Source organism: Mesocricetus auratus, unplaced genomic scaffold, assembly GCF_017639785.1.
Source record: "Mesocricetus auratus isolate SY011 unplaced genomic scaffold, BCM_Maur_2.0 Super-Scaffold_100024, whole genome shotgun sequence".
Taxonomy (NCBI): domain Eukaryota; kingdom Metazoa; phylum Chordata; class Mammalia; order Rodentia; family Cricetidae; genus Mesocricetus; species Mesocricetus auratus.
The window spans coordinates 14,201,245-14,222,852 of NW_024429205.1; the positions used below are offsets into that span (position 1 = coordinate 14,201,245).

At 46.6% G+C, this 21,608-nt stretch overlaps 1 long non-coding RNA gene across 1 annotated transcript; it reads left to right on the top strand.

Moving 5' to 3' along the window:
* Positions 1-4,814: 4,814 nt before the first annotated feature.
* Positions 4,815-11,296, top strand: LOC121133859. Its single transcript, XR_005870873.1, has 3 exons — positions 4,815-5,121; positions 7,296-7,350; positions 10,138-11,296. It is a non-coding gene; the product is annotated as an uncharacterized LOC121133859 (long non-coding RNA).
* Positions 11,297-21,608: the final 10,312 nt, after the last annotated feature.

Sequence of the window (21,608 nt, forward strand, 5' to 3'; positions counted from 1 at the left end):
CCTTCCCCACATGACTATTTACAAATAGATTAGGACATAAAATTCCTACCCAGGCACTTTCACAAGCAGGACTATGAACAATTCTGCTTTCACCAAACTGTAGCTCAACACTGGCCCAGACTAAATCCAACTTGCAGCCAGCTTCAGACCCAGCCTGAGGCCCCACCTGCTCCACACAGAGCTCAGACCAGACTGAGGAACTCAGATGTGAGCCCAGAATCCATGAGATAAACCTTGCACTTGAGGGCTATTTCCCAATAATACGACTGCTATGGATGTGGGAATGTAAATGATTATGGACCTGCAGAGATTTTATAGACCTGGAATACAGGGGCTGGCAGTCACTGACTGAGTTCCACACCTAGCAACCCATGAAGGCTGGAGCTGACCAGGTAGCCCTAGCTCTAGACTATACTAGGGAGGTTCAGGAAATGCTTCAAACATCCGATGTTTAAGAGGTTCTTTGGACAGTCTGCAGAAAATAGTTTATCTGTCTGTCTGTCCATCTGTCTGTCTCTCTAGAAATTTAACCACCTACCCATGCTTTCTCCCTTTCTCACTATTTCCCAGATAGGAGAGAAGTGCAAGGCTCTAGAGAAGATCTCAATAAGGGTAGGCGGAGTTTGCAAGTTACTCCAGAAGTACACTTTAAGATGTAACAAATATGAGGAGAACATACGTACACTCAAGGGGTCAACAGCCACCACTTCATGACATGTCATCACCACACAGGATAGGAAACAACAGAGACATTAATGCCACTGGTAAATAACTCTGAACACAGTACAGACTTAACTTGATTCTCTTAACATTTGGGGAGCTGAACCAAAGTCACATATGGAAGAGGACTGTTTGCATACTGGTGTGATCTTCAAAACTCAACAGAGATGGATCAATAAACTGTGTGAGCTCAAGTCAAGTGTCCAGGTGGAATCTTCCTGATGTTGGGCCACAGACCCCTGGGTCCTTCATGTACCAGGTCTCTGAAGAAAACTAAGTCACACAGAAGTAGATCTTAAGAGGTATCCAACACACTATTCTACTAAAACCTATGTACAACAACAACAAAAGGTCTTCCACTGCCATTACCCATTACCCACCTATTCATTGGTAAATCTTTGATCTCAGTTTCATCCTACTCTTCTGAGCTAATGTTCCTTTTGCTGTCTTCTCTCCATCATCTTCTCTGCACTACAGAGCTTCACCAGGCATTCCTCGTTCTCCTTCTGCCTGATATACCCTTCTACCATAAACCTGTTCATCCTCTGTTGAGCATGGAGCTCGTTCATATTCCACACCCCCCTTAAGAGCCTCCTCAAGAGGTCTTGATCATCCTGTGACCATCTTCTCCACAACCCCCCCCAAGAACTTCTTCCCTATCTATCTTATGGCTCTGAGGCTCCATGAACATCAGCTTGTATTAACATCATATTACCATCAGCAATTTATTGACTAGGAACTGCACTCCCGCTCACAATCATACAGGCAGAGCCAAGTCCACAAGACCCCAGGGACCAAAGACTTTCACACTCTCTTCACAGTTATAATTCAGCTTCACTGGGGAGGGGGCGGGGGCGGGTCTTAACAAAAAGCATTCCCAAATGTTGCTAATGTTCCCTCTCAGCCTGGAAATGTTTTTACTCCAAATGCATCAGCTACAAAACGCTGGAGATTTCCTTAAAGAAGGAACAGGAAGGCCAGATGTGCTTCGAGCCAAAAGGTAGGAGCTTACATCAAGTGTTGTGCAATCCTCCCCAGCTCCTGGGTGGGCTCAGAAACACAAAAATCAGAAAACTAGGTAGGAAAGAGAAGATACTATACAACGGAGGATTGTTGTTACATACAGTCGCATGTGGCATTTCACGGCTCAAACCAAGCACTGAATAGTATCATGAGGCTAGAGATCCTTAGATTCCCTCAGTGCTACCCTGGCCCCAAGCATCTCTCAATGTCCAGTTCACACTGGCCAACAGGCAACACTAACTTAATGAGTGAAATTTCAATGACTTCATCCTCTCTTTACTGCCCAAGGAGGCAATTAAAATTAAAAAAAAATAATGGCTATACATGAACAGGAAGTTTCCCCAGGCCACACAAGAATAGCAAAATCCTGAGTTTGTAGTCCATGATTAAGGGACAATGCCAGAAACTGAAAGTCAGGGACGAACAATGGGTGGGTGGGTGAAGAGTCTGGGATTCTTTTCCTTACCATCTTCTCATGGTTTTAAGAATGCCTACCATTTCTTAAGCCAGGAATGGTGTCACACATCTTTAATCCCAGTACTCTGGAGGCAAAAACAGGTCTACGGAGCAAGTACCAGGATAGCCAGAACTACACAGAGAAACCCTGTATAGGAATGAAAAAGAATTCTTCATTATGATTTCTTAAGATAGTAATATCTAAGTATCACAAGGATGTGTTTGGATTTCACACATTCTTTTACAGCAGGAACCCACAATAAGTTAGAAGGCTTCAAGAAAGCTGAAAAATCATTAGCTTTGACAATAGACCTATAAATAGAAGAACAGGAGATCATGAATATGCTAATGGTTTTCCCTGCTATGGCCCTGCGGTATTGAGGTTTTAGCCCTAACATGTACATCAATTGGTGCCAAATCTAACCATCTTGCAATCTTCTGCAGGAATCCCTGCTTCACATGAAACAAACGGGATGAATCACAGATGTTAAGGGAGGGTCTGGCATTTCTGCATAAGTAAAGGGTTTCCCTGAAGACGTTTCATGATTTAGGATTTGGATAAAAGCTCTCTCTAAACTGGAGCAATTACCTGGTACTTCAAAGGTTATGAGGACAATGGAGCTTTAAACATTGTCTAAATTAACACATTACATAGAGATAAATCAGCCAGCAGACATGCATGGATCCATGCAGCATCTGTATTTCTACTGGGATGCAGGCTCCATGAGAACAGGGAAGCATCTACTGAACCCCAAAACAATGAATGACAGGCACGTGGTTGGTACCAGTGGGTATCCATTAGATGAGCTCATTGATTAATTAATTAACAAAACTTCATTAATGATAGAAAGTACCATCTCAAGAGTTTCTTAGCTGTTCTGGTAACCAGGTAACCCCTAAAGATATGGACTCCTGGCAAGTGCAGAGCAGAAGCAGAAGACAGATTCATGTGTTCCTGCTCTAGCAATCCTGCCAGAGACCACAACTGTGAAAAATCAAGTCCCTTCCTCATTTGTTCACCCAGCACTTAAACCAGCCTTGGGTCAAAGTGAACAGAAATGGCCAGGACGTCACGGACAGAAACAGCATCTCTAACCCACCCATGCCCAGTGCTCCACGGGCTTGGATTACACATGTCCACCTGAGCTGAGGGCTGGAGGCAGGCAGCAGGAGGCACAAGGTTCAATCATCCCACCGAGGCTGGGAAGCCATCTGTAGTAGTTAATATCACAAACTTGACAGGCTCTAGAGTCACCCAGGAGACAAACCTCCGGGAGTGTCAGTGGGGAGTTCCTAAAATGGGTTAACTGAGTTGACAAGACCCACTCCAACTATGGATAGTACCATTCCGTGGCCTGGGGCCCAGGACAGGATGGAAAACTGAGAGCCAGCTGAACCAGCATTTATCTCTGTCTGCTTCCTGACTGGGTGCCATGGGACAAGTGGCCTCAAGCTCCTGGCTCCATCCGATAAATCACGAAGTAAAATTCCATAGACACGTCTGTTCTCCTTAAGTCTGGCCCATCAGACCAAATGCAACAGGCCTCATTTCACACCATAAGAACCCCTGCTTGGCCTCATATCAAACAGCCATACTGCATGTCTACCAGATGAAATCCAGGTCAGGATGAGTTTGATGGGAGAGAAAACTGCACTCCAGGTGTTGAACCCTATCTCAGATAAAATAGAGCTGCCTTTGCTTGATGTTAAGCTTACCTTAAGCTCTGGCTCTGCATCACCCAGATAACTAGAAAGACATTCTGTTTCATCACAGAGTCAGCAATCCGATCCTGCAGACCAAGCAGGGTGCTATGGAGAAGTCTGACAACCTCACTGTGGCACTAGTTACAGAGGCCAGGATCCTAGTCAGTGTTGGCATTGATCTTGGCAATATTGCTGCTACTGGAAACAAGGGCATGGTTTCACTGGAGAATTGATAGCATCTGTCCCTGATGATAGTGTAGGCAAGCTTGGCAAAGCTCCACACCCAGGGAAGGCCATTAGCACCTGGAATGCACAGGTAATTCAGGCTGCATCCTACCACACATTGCTCCAACCTGCTCTCCCCTTGCCAATGACAGGGGTGCTACTGAAACAGATCAACTACCCTCCTGTTCTGACCAAGGCAGCTCTGCATCCTGCTGGCTTATTGTGATGGCCCCTCTCCTCTCTGACCTCTGGGTCAGTGGACCTCTGTATTAGTTTCTTGTTGGTATGATAAACTATCTGGTAAAAGCATAAGGCAGGAAGGGCTCGTGTTGGCTCACCATTTGAAGGTATACTCCATCATGGCAGGAAAAAACATGGTAGTCTGGTTTCCAGAACACAAGGTCGCTGGTCACATTACATCCACAGTCAGGAAGCAGTAATGAATTCTGGCACTCACCTGGCTTCCTCTTTCTTCCCCATTTTGTGCAGTCCAGTCCACCAGCCCATGGAACAGTGCTGCCAACATTCAGGGTGGGCCATTGCTCCACAATTAAAACCCTTGCTAAGTGACCTCACAGAATACCCAGAGGTGTGTCTCCCAGGTAACTGAATCTGGTGGAGCTGACGACAAAGACCAACCATCACATTCTCTTCTCTCTTTCATTACATAAAGCCTCATCCTCATGACAACGTGAAGGTGTCATATTTGAAATGGAATGGCTCTAGAGTGAAAACCACCTTCTTCAGTTCCCTCTTTCTCTGAAGGTCCAAGGAAAGGATCATAATCTAAGGTTCTGTGTTTTGACTCCCTGGGATCTGTGACCTGAAATGGCCCAGACCTTCACAGGAGCTCGGCTCCACAGAGAGTACTCTTTATAGCCAGGCAGGAAGCTATTGACCTCACCACCTTCCTGACCCATGAGCATGCCCAACCAACAGGACAGAAGCCAACTCCTACACTGCAACAAAAACCAAAGACCCAAACACCATGCAGTAAGTTGTAATGGAAAGAAACCCAGAAAGGCCACTGGTTCTGTACTGGAGTGGTGTACATAGGAAATTAGGGAGCCAAGACATAAAAAAGGAGCAGCAAGATGTGGGCAGGGTACAGCCCTGTAGCCCTAAGGTAGAGAACAGCATAATACATGGCCAGTCTCAGAGGGACTCTTAAAAAGGCAAGAACAGATATGGGCTATATCTATAGGTAGAGCCACCAAGAATGGAGCCATGACAAACATCTCTCTGATGAAACTGATGTACACTGGCTGAAGGCTAGAAGGTTCTCCCTTCATCCCAGGGTATCCTTTTGTCAAGCCTCTTGCTTGAAGCACTCATCAATGCAAATACCTTTGCTTAGCTCTTTGGAGATTGCAGGGATCTCAAGTAGCCATATGCTCTGGGAATCCCCTGCCCTTCCAGACACAAGTCCCCTGGGAGAAGTAAATACACTTTGGCTCTTAGAAGACCACCCATGTTTCCATTTGATGCTAAGTAAGTTACCCAGTCTATCCTCAGGTCTACCACTCCAGGACGACACTTTCATAGGATAGTCTCTAAACCATAGGTGTGCCCCATCTGCCGAGGTCCACAGGGCCCAACATCTCCAATAGTTACAGTGCCCTCTTCCAAGACAGGTAAAATGCATGACACACACGCGTGGAGACCTAAGTTTGATCCTTATCACTTATGTAAAAATCCAGGTATGATGGTGCATACTTATAATCCCATCTCTAGGGTTTCCTGGCTAGGCAGCCTAGCTAATCATCGAGTTCCAGGTCCCAATAGCATTTATTGTTTAAAAAAATGGGTACAGCATCAGAGAAAGATATCTGACTTCCATACACATAAGCACATACATACATATGTACGTGCATACATATTACATGCATGCAGCCAAACAAACGCGTGTACACAACATAGACAAAAATAAAATATAGTCATGTAACCTGAGTAAAGTACTCAACTAACTAATCATTTCTGCAAATGACTCTGTTACAAATGACTAAATCCAAAGCCACAGGGAACAACAGAAAGACAGTCTCATTCACACTTGGATCCCAGCTCTGGCAATGACAGCATGTGACCTCAGATAAATAGCTCACTCTCCTTATCTATCTGTGTGACATCGTGTGTTTATTATTTTTAGCCTGGTATCACAATGTGCTCTCACATAATCTATCTTACTCAATGTAGCATCCCACAAGCTTGCTAGGTGTCTGCCTTCCTTATTTTGCTGGATCAAAGAGGTCTGTCTCAATATCCAAGGCACACAGCTAGGATGCGATGGAGTCTAGCTGGTCTCCTTGCTCCTAACCACCTTGCAGTGCACTCTGGGAAAGACATCCTTTCATCAAGATTGCCCAGATATTGAGCAACTCCAGGGGTCTGCTTCCTCTTGTTTCTTAGGCACCCTGCTTTATGACGCCTGATTTTCTGCAATCTGGATTCATTCCTCTGGGTAACTGCCTTTCAGGCCCAGGTACATGCAATGAAGCCCTTAAAATAGAGCATTCCATTAATCCCCAACTCTACCAGACCAAATGCCTCCATAACAGGTCCCCAAAGATTCTAAAATAAAGAGGGGAAAGGCTGTGGTGGCTGTGGGGTATGGTTAAAATTAGACAGTGAAGCCAAAGGTTTGATCTAGAAGCAATACTCTCCAGAAAAAGGATAGAAGAGACCATGTCAACCCTGACAATGGTGACATCAAAACACCCTCTCATGGGCCATGTCAACCCTGACAATGGTGACATTAGAACACACCCTCTCATGTCCCTAGACAGGGTGACAGGACAGCACAGCTGCAGTTCCCTGAGCAGTGTGCCATGTGGCTCAGCAGCCTGCTGGGCTTGCTGCCCACCAGGCCTCGTGGTCAGTGCTGACTCACAGGAGGTGGGCTGAGGGGAGAGTCTGGCCCGACTCTCAGCACTTCTGACTCACCGTCTCCCCCTGGACCACTGTACAATATCCCTCCTCCCAGAAACAAAATCCATTTATTTTTTTTAGCTGACAGAAGAGCTTTTTCTTGTCCTTGGGATTGTAAACTGATCATCTAATGTTCCATAACATTTTTTAGCAAGTGTACCTTGTTAGAAGGTTTTTTAAAAAAAGGTCAATTTGGGTGCCTGAGCACTGTCATAACATGTGCGACCTTGGTCTCTCCTCAGGTTATCCGCCCGGAAAGAGCTAAAGGCAAAGGTGTTTCAGAAACCACAGAACAAAGTAAGCACAGGTTTGGCAACCAGATCTGCTCAAATGAGCATCTCATAATATAGAACCATATGCTGGGTGGTGTTGGGTGGTGGTCAGCGATGATCAGTGGTGGTCCATACTCCACACGTATTTCTCTAATCCTTACCATAGCTCCTCACATCAGGGTTATTTCCTATGTTAATGTTGGAGAAACTGAGGGTCCAAGAGGTTAAGCAACTTGCTTAAAGTTCAGTGTGGAAGCTGAGAGCCATGCTCAGCTTCATCCATCCCCAAAGTATATATATTTGAGGAGTAATCACCCAGCTACAGTACTTTCAGTTCCAATAGTAAGCAATCTGAGAGCGGTTCACCTTCCAACAACTCAGTGACTACTGTAGGTTCCTGAATATGCCAGTGTTTGGTTGAGCAGAGTTCCCTGTCTCCATGTCTCTGGCCAAGCCTCCATCTCCACCTTACCTAACCCCCCAGAACCAGGAATAAAACCCCCTGGCTAGATCTCCAAGGGAAGGTGAGGCATAGAGAGACATTTCTATGGGCCTTGCTCATCTGACCAGGTCATGCGGCCTCTTGGGAATGACCAACCTCTACCAGTCTGTGCAAGACACTAGTTCCAAGACCCCTAAGGAAAACTCATCTGGGCACAGAGCAAACCAGCCCACAAGGCTTATCTGTAGACATAATGACGATGCTGATGATGATGGAAGCCAGATGGATGCTCATTGGATGCAGAGGGTCCACATGGTATGCTGTGCTGGTTCCTTCCTGTGCCCTGCACCCTGGAGGCTGCTCTGAGGCTGTATAAATGGATGCCTTCATCCTTCAGCTTCCCATTTATTTGCTTTGGCCAATGGACGGTACTAGCACTAGACATGTAATCAGGATGTAACTGTCAGCAGGGAACTTTACCAACATACCCACCCTCCCCAGCCAGTTCCTCCCAAGCCTCACAGACACAGGCCAGACACAGCTGCAGCCATTGTTTAGTGGCTCTCCCTGGCTCTCGCTGTGGTTCCCATGGCACTGTTTTTACTCACAGCTCTGGACTTCTCAGGCTTTAAGCAGACTCCCTTAGTTATGCCCACCTGCACTGTTGTCACTGTCCCTTACCAACTCACTGAACTCCTTCAGGATTGAATATTATATGTGGGTGACGTTGTGGGAATTCTGTCGGATAAGCCAATAGTATCGGGGTGACTAAGCCCTGTGGGCATGGTCTTCTCTGGGCAGTGAACATGCTGGGTAAGAACTGAGGACGAGAATCTAGCATTCTCTTTTGGGGATGGCGAGGGAACCAGCAGAGCTACAGCTTAGAGTTCCCTTGGGACCTTTGGGAAGGAGGTTATGGCGCGGGAGAGCTGGTTCCCTGGTGGAGACGTGACCCAGATTCCTTCTTCTGCCTTGTAATCATTGCGCATGGATATGATTTAATAAAAGGTAAATCAGTCCCCAAAATAAAGAAATCTGGTTAGTGAAAGCTATTCCTATGGCATGTCTTTGCCTTTTAGCACCAAAGCCCTTTTAGGTTACTCGGTGCCTTTTAACTGTTTATTTAAATTAGCGGATACAGAGTGGGGAGGTGGCTCATTTGGTAAAGTACCTGCCATATAAGCATGAGGGCCTGAATTTGGTCCCCAGCACCCACACAAAAGTCAAGCATGGTAACCCTCACCTACAGTTTCCAGTACTGGGGACGATTACACAGGTGTGCCACTGGGCAGTTGGTACAGTCCAATCAGCAAGCCCCAGGTCCTAGTGAAAGATTCTCTTCAACAAAAAAATAGTTGACAGTTACCATCCAACTGGACAGATGAGAGCTCCTGATCCCCATATACATGTAACATGTTCATGTGTGCCCACATGCACACATACAGCCACATAGCTAGAGAGAGAGAGAGAGAGAGAGAGAGAGAGAGAGAGAGATTAAAGACTAAATAAAAATAGTTACATACAATTTAGAAGTAGCCATACTCCCTCTAGCCACAGCTTCAATCCCCTGGCAACAAATCCCTTAAGGACTGAGTAAGGAGAGAAGCATTCCTAAATCCCATGGACATGCACTCACATTCCATGGACATGCACTCACATTCAGTACCCTCACCAGGTCAACTCGAGACCCAAAGCCATGTGCCATAGAGAGCATGTTTTGGACATATGTGCAAACTTTTCATCGAGAGTCATCCTCTTCTCTATCAGCAACAGAACTTACTTGCCCTTAGTTTATACAGACTCATCCTTGACAGGATTAAGGAAGGTGAACAAGGCCTACCTCCCATGCTCATAGAAAACACAGATAACGGACTGCAGTGTGAGGACAGAGCACTGGGGTGATACTAGCATTTCCTGAGGTTCCCAGGAACACTTCATGGAAGTACAAAAATGCATGTTCCAAGTTACAAGTAATAAGCTACCTATAAGAACAAAATGGGTAGCTTATGACAAAAGAAAACATGGTTGGCTCCCTTCTGGGTTCATATATACACTCTAGAAAGAAAAAGAGAGAGCTGAAAAGAAAAAGAGAGTCACATATTTTGAAATTGTTTATGTAATTGTTGAGTACATGTAGTCCGTGGATTAGTATATATTCATGATAGTATACATGCAGAAAGAGCTTCATAAAATGGAGATAGAAGGATGGATGGATGGATGGATGGAAGGGAGGATGGAAGGAAGGATGGAAGGATGGATGGATGGATGGATGGATTATTTATAGAAGAAAGGTGGAAGGGAAAGAAGGAATTTACAGATAAATAACAGTTAGATTTAAAGCACGTAAATATTCTTGATGCTTCTTTATAGCTCAGTGAGTTCTGCCCACGCCATGGGAAAAAAAGGAGAGGAAGTAATGGAGGAAGGAAGGAAGGAAGGAAGGAAGGAAGGAAGGAAAAGAAAGAAATTGGAAAATGTCCAACTAAATGGAAGCCAAGCTTTAAAGTCCCAGGGCCTGAGAGCACGCTGTGCTGAGCCTGCACAAGATGGTGTGAGAGAGAACCAACGTGCCCATCCTTGCCTCCTCTTGGCTTCACTCCCCTGGACAACATGTAGGTCACATGTGGAAATCCTGTACGGGAACAGCTCCCTGGGGAGCATCACAGACTGTAAATTCCAAAGAATGTTACGACCAATAGAAAGAAAGCTCTTGCAATTTTGTCAGCTGCAAATGACTCCAAGGAAAGTCAGGGTCAGTTTTTAGACCTGGCAGTACCTTCGTGGCAGAAGGGCAGATGCCGAAAGGTCAGTTTTCCTTCGCCACTTTCCCCAAGGAAAGAACTCTGGGACACTCCACTTGTGTTTTCCCTACCTGTGGTTTTCTGGTTAAGCCAAGTCAATAAACTTGAAATGTAGCTTTGGTTCAGATGATTCGCAGCGAGGGAAGAGCAATTTTGCCTTCAAAGAGACCGAGCCCGGAGCCAGGAAATGAGACTTATGTTTCCGGGCTGCACTGGGAGAACACTGAGCTGTAGACTTCAAAGAGCCAAGCTCCCACCAAGTCCAGGGGTGTCTGGAGACGGTCCAGGCTTTGGCAGTGGAAGGGCACCTGCTGTCTGAGAGGAGATGCTGAAGAGCCATGTCTGCTGGGAGAGTCCAGGGTATCAGGACACAGATTGCTGATCGATTGTGTGGACCAATAGTAATTAAGGATGTAAAGAGAAAGGACAGCCACTCACAAAACCACGTGGCCTTGGTTCTTTCTCCGCTAGATCACCAAGACCCTCAGTGGCTTCAGTCAAGCCATTTGTCCTCCCTGGGCTTCCATTTTCTCCCCAGTAAGAATGGGCATGGTCATAGCCCTCCTTATCTCACATCCCTGATAGACAAGAACATGTAAGACCAGCTCAAGATTCCAGCATCCTATAGAGTGGTCTGCAGTCTCGAACACCTCCATCACCACAGCATTCATTACGTCTTGGCTGTTACAACAAGCCAGCCTCCTTTCTTTCTGCTCAAATCGGTTAATTTGTACTATTAATTTAATTAATTAATAGCAACATTCTCATCTCTGCCTGGGGTCCCCCCACAGAGTCAACTGTTTGAGTCTTCACATTACCCAGCGTCCCGGTGTTCCAGGCTTGGAGGGCAATGTACAGCTTTGACACAACCCCAACCTCCTGTTGTTACCAAGATACAGAAACATTTAACGCTGACCCAATCCAGTGAATCTGCCTGTACCCTCCTAAGTACAACGCTAGGCAGAAAAAAAACATTCACGGGTCTTGATGCACGGGGGAGCCCATGTCCCCTCCTACCCAGGGAAAAACTGAAAGATGCCAAAAGGTTTATTTTTCTAGGATTAGCACAATGACAGGGAATCAGCCATATATATTGTCAGACCTGACGAGCCAAATATTTTTCTGTAATTTCTGCAATAATATGAGAAAAGTTGAAAAGGGAGGGGGGAAAAAGTGTTCAATTTTAAGCCTGTCTCTGCAGACTCCTGCTCCAAAAATAACAGCCCATCTCATGAATTACCAACAACGCTTTTTGCAAGACAGTTGCTTGATACAAGAAATGGAACATATTAATGGGAGCTTCCTGACAAAGCAGGGGGGGGACACTTGGGGAGGACAGATTGACCTAAGACAGACAGCACCTGGGAGGGTGTGAGCCTTTAGCTGCCAAGCCCTGTGATGTGCCCTCCCTACAAAATAGAAAAGGTTACCTAGATGTCGCCATGACCCACTCTGAGTATTGAGACCATAAGGGTGAGGAATCTGGCTCTTGCCACACATAGTCTAGGGTACTTTCAGAAGCCTAGCTAACTTGTGAACTTCACACCTGGCAAAGTGATAACGGAAGAGCAAATACAACATCAGAATCCAGAGGGGGGAGCAACATAAAAGAAAAGCAGGAAGGAAGGAGGAGGGGAAGGGAGGAAAGGAAGAAGAGAGGTAGGGAGAGAAGGAAGGAGGGAAGGTGTGTGTGTGTGTGTGTGTGTGTGTGTGTGTGTGTGTTCAATGGAGAAACACTGAGAACAGCATCAGATAGGGTCTACCTACCTTAAGTATATGTGTGTCAAAGTGTAACATCAACAGATTCATCACTCTAGAAGTTTGGGTGACTAGAGTAGACAAAGGGCATTGTTAGAAGCAGAAAAAAATTAACCCTGGACCAGGACTCCACAGAGAAGAATTGCCTCAACTCCCACACTCACCACCTCTGTGGCCTAGAATCAGTGACCTCCCTACCCTGAGCCAGCATGCCTGCAGCCTCATGAGAAAATCATAGAAGTGAAGGGGGTGAGCATTCGAGAAAGGCAGTGGAGATGCAAGATGGTACCTACGAGTCATCTCTTAACCCTTCACATCCTGCATCCGGGAAGGTCTCAAGAGGAATGGGAAGAGAGCTCCCAGGAACAGCATGCTCATGCTGCGTGGGAACCATCCTAGGGTAATCACTGCCTGTATCTGGTCCACAAGAGACTTCAGGCTCATAAGAAGCCTCCAAGCACTCCCAGCCCCTCTCAGACTCCCAAGAGAGATGGTTCCCTCTGCCCCAGTCTGGAGCAGCTCCAGCTTGGATTCAGCAAGGGACAGCATTTGTATAGAATCTCAGAGGACAGAACCAAGGTCACCAGATGTTTTCTGAGCTCAGACATCTTAGCTGAAGAAAGAAGTTTTCACCTGTCCAAGTGACCAGGAAAATAGGCATCCACCTCCCCACCCATCACTGGGGGAACCCATATTCCCATCTTCATCCTTGACTTCATACCATCCTCTCTCCCAGGACCCCATCTTAACACTTCAAAGGCAAAGGGGCTTAAGAGAGAAGAATCAATCCATACTGAGCCTGTCTTCAAGGGTCCCCAGGCTCACGGAGAGTCTGCAGCAGAAACCTCTCCCCATCCCAGACTGCCTTCAGATTGTGAGAGCCACCCAGCACCTAGAGGATCAGTGACAGAGACTTTCCCAGCTGCTAAGGTCAGAGAGAAGTAATGGTCAGGAAGGAGGGCTCTCAGCACAGGGAAGAATTTGAAGACATAGTTTTTGGTTCCTGATACTCATCCCAGATTGTGTGGACTGAAGAGGCTACATAGAAGTTGCAAGCACCCCCCTGGGACAGGGGATAAGACCCTGGTTTGTCCTGCTAAGCACTGGGCTATCAAGGAGACTAAGACGCAGGCTGGCCCCAGAAGAACCCCTGGTCTTTCTGTTCATGACAGCCATCACAGAAAAGGAGAAACCCATCCTCATTCCCATCCCCCAAGGACAGAAGGCAGTTTCCACAAAGGAGCCAGGGATTAGAAGGAAGCATGAGACAAACACCAAATGTTTTACCACTGGAAACAAAGTTGAACGTGGCCCTGGAATTTGCTCTGTCCAGAGAGTTTCCAGGGGGAGGTTTGGAGTGAATGAGTCACCAAGGACACAATGGTGGGTGCTAATGGTCCCACAGCAGGGTGCAGAAGAGAGTTCCACAAACTTGGAAAAGGAGCTTTGGACCACTTTCCCTGCACTCAGCCCGGAGCTGAAGGCATCCTCTCCCTCCTTTCCAAGCCTTCCAGCTGCGGGTAGCTTGGTGGGCCCCTTGCTCCTCCCGGAGGCTTCATGGGGACAGGAGGAAACCCAAAACACTGAGAGAGCCATAAATCTCTGCCTGCCCGCAACATGGGCCTGGCACCTTCCAAGTCTCTCCTCCTCTAAAGGAAAAAAAAAAAAACAATACATAACTAATAACAATCCCGGGATCAGAAGAGTTATTAGGCAAACCGGGGCTGCGTCCAACTCTTTTTTTTTTCTCCTGACAAAATGTGGGCTTTTCAACCCTGCTTCCAGTGGGTGCCTCATGATAACCCTGTGACCCAAGTGCAAGCACCCTTCTCCCTAGAGCAACACGCATCAGACACATGCTGTACTTCCTCGGTCCTTCCCAGCGAACAGAGAGGTTTTATTCTATACCTTGCCCCACGCATATCTGCCACCGACAGGAAAAACCAAAACCTGCATGGGAGGTGGCAGCCTGCTGTCCATTTAACAGAACAAGAAACTGGGACTGTGTCTCAGAAAGGAGAGCAACGGCGGAGTTAGCACTAAACACCAACTCAGAGCAAGGCGGAAGTTAGCACTAAACACCAACTCTTAACAACAGCCACTCTGGGAAGAATTCCCGCGTGACAGATGAAAACCCTGAGGCTCTGAGAGATGTCAATGACTTTAAAACCAGGCTCCGCAGTAAAGAGCATTAGCTGATCTTCTATAGGACCTGCACCGTTAGGTTCCCAACATCGGCGTGGTGGCTCCCAACTGTCTGTGATTCGGTCCTGGGGGACTCACCCTCAGCTGCCTCCTCGGTCACTGCATGCGTGTGGTACACAGACAGGCACGAAGACAAAATGCTCACACAAACATACACAAATAACATTTTAAATCAAAACCTGAGTCCAAAGGCCGCATAGCGATACTTCTCCGCATGTCCCTCCTGTTCTCAGGACGTGCTGACCCTCACAAGAGGGAGTTTTTCAAACCTCAGACTGTGGAAATGGTTCTCGTGTGCCCAAAAGAGAACTAAGTAAGCCCCTGGAGCTGTTGTAATAAAAATAAAGATACTGACAAAAAAAAAAAAACCATAGATTGGGGGAGGGGGGACTGGAGAGAAGGCTCAGCCAGTAAAGGGCTTACAGCAAAAGCATGAAGATTTGAGCTCAGGTCCCTATCACCCACACCCACGTAAAGAACCAGGCCTAGTGGTTGCAGGGAGGTGTGGGGGAGAGGTGGGAAAGAATCTAAGCTTAAGCATGAAATTTATTTGTGTTTTATGTTCATCTTACACAGGCCAAAGGTAATCTTCTGCAATGTTTTAAACACTTTATATATCTAGGAAGGCAGATAGGTGTGTGGGTGTGAGTGTCACATATATGCAAGTGTCCATGGAGGCCAGAAGAGGTCATCGAACCGCCTGGAGCTGAAGTTACAGGTAGTTACAACTCTTCCCACATAGGTGCTGAGAACCAAACTCAAGTACTCCGAGGAAGCAGCAAGAATTCTTCTCCAGGAGCCATCTCTCCAGGGCTCATGCAACAGTTTTAGCGTTTGATGTTTAGACAGCAGCCTATCACATGAAGACAGAGTTGGAGTTTTCCACTCGAAGCATCATGTTGACAATCAGAAACATCCAGGCTATGTATGGATTTTCATATTAGGAATGCTTAGCCTATAGTAACATTGTAATTCTCTTCCCTGTTGAAGTAAAATGATGGACTTCTGAATATCTCCAAGTAGGGATAATCCAAAGCTAGATGCTAAGATCCGACTTCATGGGCTCAAGGATGCAGGAGAGAGACCTTCACTCCAGTGTTCACTCTCCAGTTAGGACAGTGAATTAGGTGAAACACCCTAAGACATGTGCAAGGCAGAGACCCTTATCATTCCAGACTTCTGTGTACACCTCCTGCATCCATCCATAGTGTGAGAGAGACAGAAACGAGACAGGGACAGTCTTCTGAGCTCCAAGAAGACTGATTAGGGGTATCATAATCATCGGGGAGGAGATTATGCACTGAGAGATGATGCACATGGTGTTTAAAAACTCAGTCAGGGGCCTCAGCTCTATCTAGAGGTAGGCCATTTGCCTAGCATGTTAAAAGCCCTGAGTTCCAATCCTAGCATATATGTGTGTGCATACATACATATATATGTGTGCATGTGTGTGTATATATATATACATATACACACATATAGATGTGTATACATATATGCATACATGTATGTGTGTATATATACATATATTTGTGTGTATATGCACATACATATATACATACATGTGTGCATAAATATACAAAGTCAGCATCAGACTTCCTCTTTAACCCTGGGCTTCAGTGAAACAGTAGCAGCACCTACCACAAGGGTCATTGTGAAGATTAGGACATACAAATGCAAACAAACACTAGACATGATTCTGGCCCATTGCTAATACTCAATAACTACTGTCTGTAGACAAGAGGGTGTGGGCTGGCAATACAGCTTAATGGCACAGTGCTGGCCTGCCCTTCACAAGACCATTGCCTCAACATCCAGTGCCAAAAATAATAACGGTAAAATAAAGATTATTAAATTATTAATAAAAGACTCAATAGACCAAAAGGTGATGATCCCCTGATATTGATCCAAGCCTGTCAGGAGTCCCCCAAATCAGCACCCAGCCTGACATTTCTCTCAGTCCCCCAGGGGATGTTTCAATACAGTAAATCCAGCTATTCAGGCCATCTCCAGTGTGTATACATAGGACCTGAGTCAAAGGGACATCTAGTTTCTGTGGACCCTCAACTTGTTCACCCAAAACTTTACAGACACTGGCACCCTGCAGGCCTCATTTGGAAAGAGGAGTTCTGGCTCTCGGGTTGCAGAAGAATGCAAAGGGAACTTGGGACCATGCTCCAGTTGGACATGCTACTTCAGCCCCAGTTCTTATGGGGAGGGCAGGAGCATGAATGATGTGACCAGGGTACACATGGTCAGAGCAGTTTCATTCACTAGTTTATTAAACACATTCTCTAGACATTGATGCATTCTGGAATGCCAAGATACTTAGGAGCCAAGACCTTCCCTTAAGCTCACAGGCCCCAGGAGGGGAGACCTCATATAAGTTTGGTAAGGTAAGCAAGCCTGAAGGAAGAGTGTAGGCTTCAGAGGCCTGGAGCAGCACCGAAGTAGGGCATCCTGAGGGCAACATACATCTAAGTAAGAGAGTGGGGCCCGGTGTCCAGGAACCAAACGACACAGAAGTGCACGGGAGTACGGCATGGAGCGACAGTGTGGGACAGAAGAACTAGAGGGATTGACTAAAAAGCAGGGAGGGGCCGTAAAGATGGCCGAGTGGATAAAATGCTTGGTGCCCAAAACCTGTGTGAAAGAAGAAAACCAACACCACAGATTGTCCTCTGACCTCACGTGTCCACTATGACGTGCACATGCACACACATAAATAAATACAAAGGAATAATAAAGTCTGTTTTGTAAAATGGCAAAGAAGTACGGGGCTGTGGATGCAGCTCAATGGTAGGGTCCTTGCCTACCATGTACTCTAGATGTAACCGGTGGTGAAGCCCTTGCTCTGGATTTCATCTCTGACACTGGTTTTTGTAGGGGGGGGGGGGCAAAGAGGCAGAGAGGCAGAAAGGCGCTCTGTGCTATGGAACACAAAGGAAAGAATCCAGATGTTAAAATTCCACCCCAGCTTGGCCTTCAACCTGCAGTGCAGTCTTGGCTCACTCTCATCCCCAACTCCAGGTCTTGTCTTCCATATCTCCGTGGTGGATTAGAGCTGAACTGCCCACCCCAGACCCCAAAGATGGGAGTATCTGAGTTCCTGAGCTGGCATGGGCTAGCTGGACCTCAACCACAGTGTGTCTCCACTCAAGGCTCCAGAAGATAACTATCGAGAGCCTTTGTCCAAAATGATTTCTTTAGCAAATCCATATCCACAAATAAAAATGTGCAAAGCAGTTTCCAGGTTTTGTTTTGTTTTAACTGTGCCAACAAGAAAAATCTCAGAGTTCAATCTTCTTCCTTAGACCATTCTGTGGTTGCTTCACCAAATTCTACCTGATACCTCTAAGGAGATTTTTAAGATTTTTACCCACTGGGGCTCCCCCTGGCTCGTTAGTGCTCTGAGCTCACTGTGCCTGGATTCCTAAGCCACCTGGAAACAGTGGTTGGGAAGGACATTTCTCTGTATAGAACATTAGCCTACTTTACACAATAGGCAGTCTCTGAGTTTGACCCAGCCTGGTCTACAGCGTGAGTTCCAGGAAATCCAAGGCTACAGAGAAAAACCCTGTCTTGAAAAACCAAAAACAAACAATAAAAGGGGTGTGGATAGATGATAGCCTAGCTCTGAAGGTTCTAAAACTGTTTGGGGTGAGCCTTAAAGTATCCCCCGTCCCCTGGTCCTGTAACACACACAGTCCAATTACCTCAGCCTCTGAACCTTTGGGCCACCTGACACTACATTTCCAGCTACCTAGACATAGTAGAAAATGCCTGGGCCTGTCTACCTCCAGTGTGTATTACCATCTGCTTCACCCCTGGCATCTCCATGTGAACCATCAACTTTCCGTAAGCCTACAGTCTAATAAGCATGGGTCTGCAAAACAAAACTCGTAAGAGTATATAATCCAACATCATCACATTCCAGATGTCCCAGATAGGGGAGGGCTATCAACCCTACTTACTCAACAAGAAAACCTATCCTGGTATCTCCCAGCCCCGTGGCTCCATTCCACAGGCCCTCAGTGCCAACACAGCAATAGGCACATCCGTGGAACCCCAGTCACAGTGTCTGTACAGGATGACATCACATCATAATCCACAGCTCTGAGGAACACACAGCCCCTGCCAGCCTGTGGATTAGGCTGTGGTTTGAAGTCTGGCCTAGAGCTGATGGTCAAAGCCCAACTGGCTCCATCTGCAGAGCCAATTGGCCTCCTTAGTCAACTTGCGCCCTTCCCCCACAGCACAGTCCCATGCTATCAAAGAATTAGCTCGATCCATTATAAGACACTACCACCACCCCAACCATTCGTACTTATTTCGTGGAGTGACACTATGAAAAAGAAATTCCTCCAAAGCCTGGGGGAAATACAGAAGGTACAAGATTTACAATCCCAGGATAAAGAAGGCAGGGTCTTTCATGACCTTGCCCAGCATTTCTTCCTGTGATGGGGCAAAGAATCTCAGGCCTGGGATGAAACGAGGTGGTGACATACCTGCCATCTATTTTCTCCAGTCAACAAACCTACACCTACGTTATACCTTTCCAAAACACCACCACCTCCCCAGCCCGTATCTGTTGCCTAGAAGACCCCACCTTGCCACACACAGCTTCCTGACACACATGCTGCTATGCTGATGTGCTCAAATCGTCTTCCTACCCAACACCTCTGCCCACTGTGCCCCACAAGAGGACAACACCCATGTCCCCCAAGGACAGTATGGGAGGGTAGGAGGGGCAGCTGAAGTAGACAGATCCACCTAGTCAAAAACAAAAGATTAGAACCTTCAAGGACTGCTTGGGAGACAGCATGGCATGGCCAACATAGAACCACAGATGGTAGGAAGAGTGACTGTACAGCACAGAGAATTAGTAGCTCAGGGAAAATCAATAGAATCTATGAACTGGTGAATACTGTATTTGCTGTGGTAGCCCTACAAAGCCTGGACTTCCGTGAGAACTTAGGATGCATCTAGAACAGGAAGAAGTCACCCTGTATATCTTCTGGGATCCTGGCGATGTGGCAGGACTTGCTGTGGCAAAAAAAAAAGTTTTAGAATCCAGATCAAGGAAACACCTAGTCTTTAAAGCTACCCAGGCTTCCTAGTCCCTTTCTTTTTACCCTGTACTTGTATAGAGATTTGTGCAGCCCATAATGTGTCACTATGTTTCATGGCTGGTATTTCTACCATTACCCATACCTCCAACCTCTCAACTAGAAAGACTTTGTCTCTCGTTTGTCTTTATGTCTGTGGAGCCCAGAAAATTGTTTAGTGTAACACGCTTATCCAAAGAAAGGGAGGATGGATGGGGAGGTGAATGGATGGATGGTGGATAGTGGATGGATGGCAGATGGTGGGTGGATGGATGGTCAATGGTGATGGATGGATAGATGATAGATTGCGGATGATGGATGACTGGATGGTTTTATATTTCACAGCAGTAACAGATTCAGTGGAAGCATCCTAACATTATCATGTGCCAAAAACAAAATAAAAGTATTTGACCTAAAGCTCCTGGTCCTCTGTCTGTCTTTCAACCCCGCTGGTGCGAAAGTCCTTGTCAGGCTCCTCCACAGAACTGAGCTAGGTCACTGAGCACAGCCTCCAAAGACGCCATGGGATAGGAAGAGCCATGACTGGATGCTGGCCCCTGAACAACCCTTTAGTAATTGCATGTTTCCAGACAGACATAAATAGACAGATTATCCTTTCTGCATTTTTCTCATAAAAATAACAACAGTTCCTAAGCACACTGGCATGAGTGTGGACATTAAGCGGTGCAACCTGCTGTTCTTGGCGACCAGGGCTGGCCTTCCTTTCTGTTTCCCCCAAACTGCCTCCTCCGGGCTCTTGGAGGCTCCCTCAGGCTTGGCTCTGCCCACCCCTATCACCCCAGAGCAGGTTGGCAGCCAAGCCCCGAGACTGGCTAAGGGCTTTTATGAGCATGGTGTCCATGGTTTTGCTGTTGTCTGGCTGGATCTTTATCTGCTTTTACTCATTATGTAACTCAAAATGTTGTAACATAGCAAAATTATTAGATGCCCCACTTGGTACTAGAGGAAATGGGGGAGAGATCTGCTTTGTCTTTGTCCTAACTAACTGGAAAAGACAGTGCCTGATGGCCTTTCTCCTGTCATCCCCATCCCCCCACACTGTAATTCCCCCTCTGTTACTTTCCACTGGTCCTCTCTCCACTTTCTCCTCTCCCACGCTCCCTCCTTCCCTCTGTCTCTATCGCTTTTTCCTTTTTCACTCAAACTCTCATGTGGAATATGAGCCGTGACTGAAAACCTGTTCCCTTGGATTCCCTAAACCTCCATTTTCACTACACCTAATGTAGGCCCTCTTCAGGTGTCAGGGCCCAAGAACCAGAGCCAAAGTGTTACTGGATCCATCGGTTCCTAAGCTGAAGGACGTTCTAGCCTCATTCTCCTGCCAAAGTCTGGTTAATTAGTAAAGCCACTAGCCATGGTAGGCCATGGCTCCCTCTAGAAGACAAAAGATTGCTCCATGCCTGTAGGACATAAGTAGCCCTAATACAATGCTATTATTCTTTGTTGTCTTCTCCAGATAAACCTACAACAAGTCAACTCCCAACAGGGCCATAGAATCATTATATGAGGGGGAAAGGGTCATGGATTAGAATCCTATGACTCAAGGCCCGGGTCCAACCCTCACCACTGGCAAGAGTCATGTTTCTCTCTACAAAATGCCTAAATAAAAATGCTGGTGTTATAACAGATCACCAATTGGGGCGGGGAGGGAATGGAGAAAGAGAGGGGCTCTAAAGCTCCTCTCCTTTTTGGGCCTCTGGAATCCTTCATCGGCAGAGTACCAAGGAAGTTCTGAGCACTCCGTTTTATGGAGTGCAGGTGAAGACAAATGGAGAGGAAAAGCTAGCACACCTGCCAACTGCTCAAGTCAACAGCTCCAGAGGCTGTGAGGACCTACATCTTGATAATTCAGTCCAATGACTGCTTTGGGCACCTCACCGGCATCCCTTTGGGGCATACTAGGTCCTAGTTACACTGCTCTTGAGGCAGTGATGGGCAATGAGGAGGG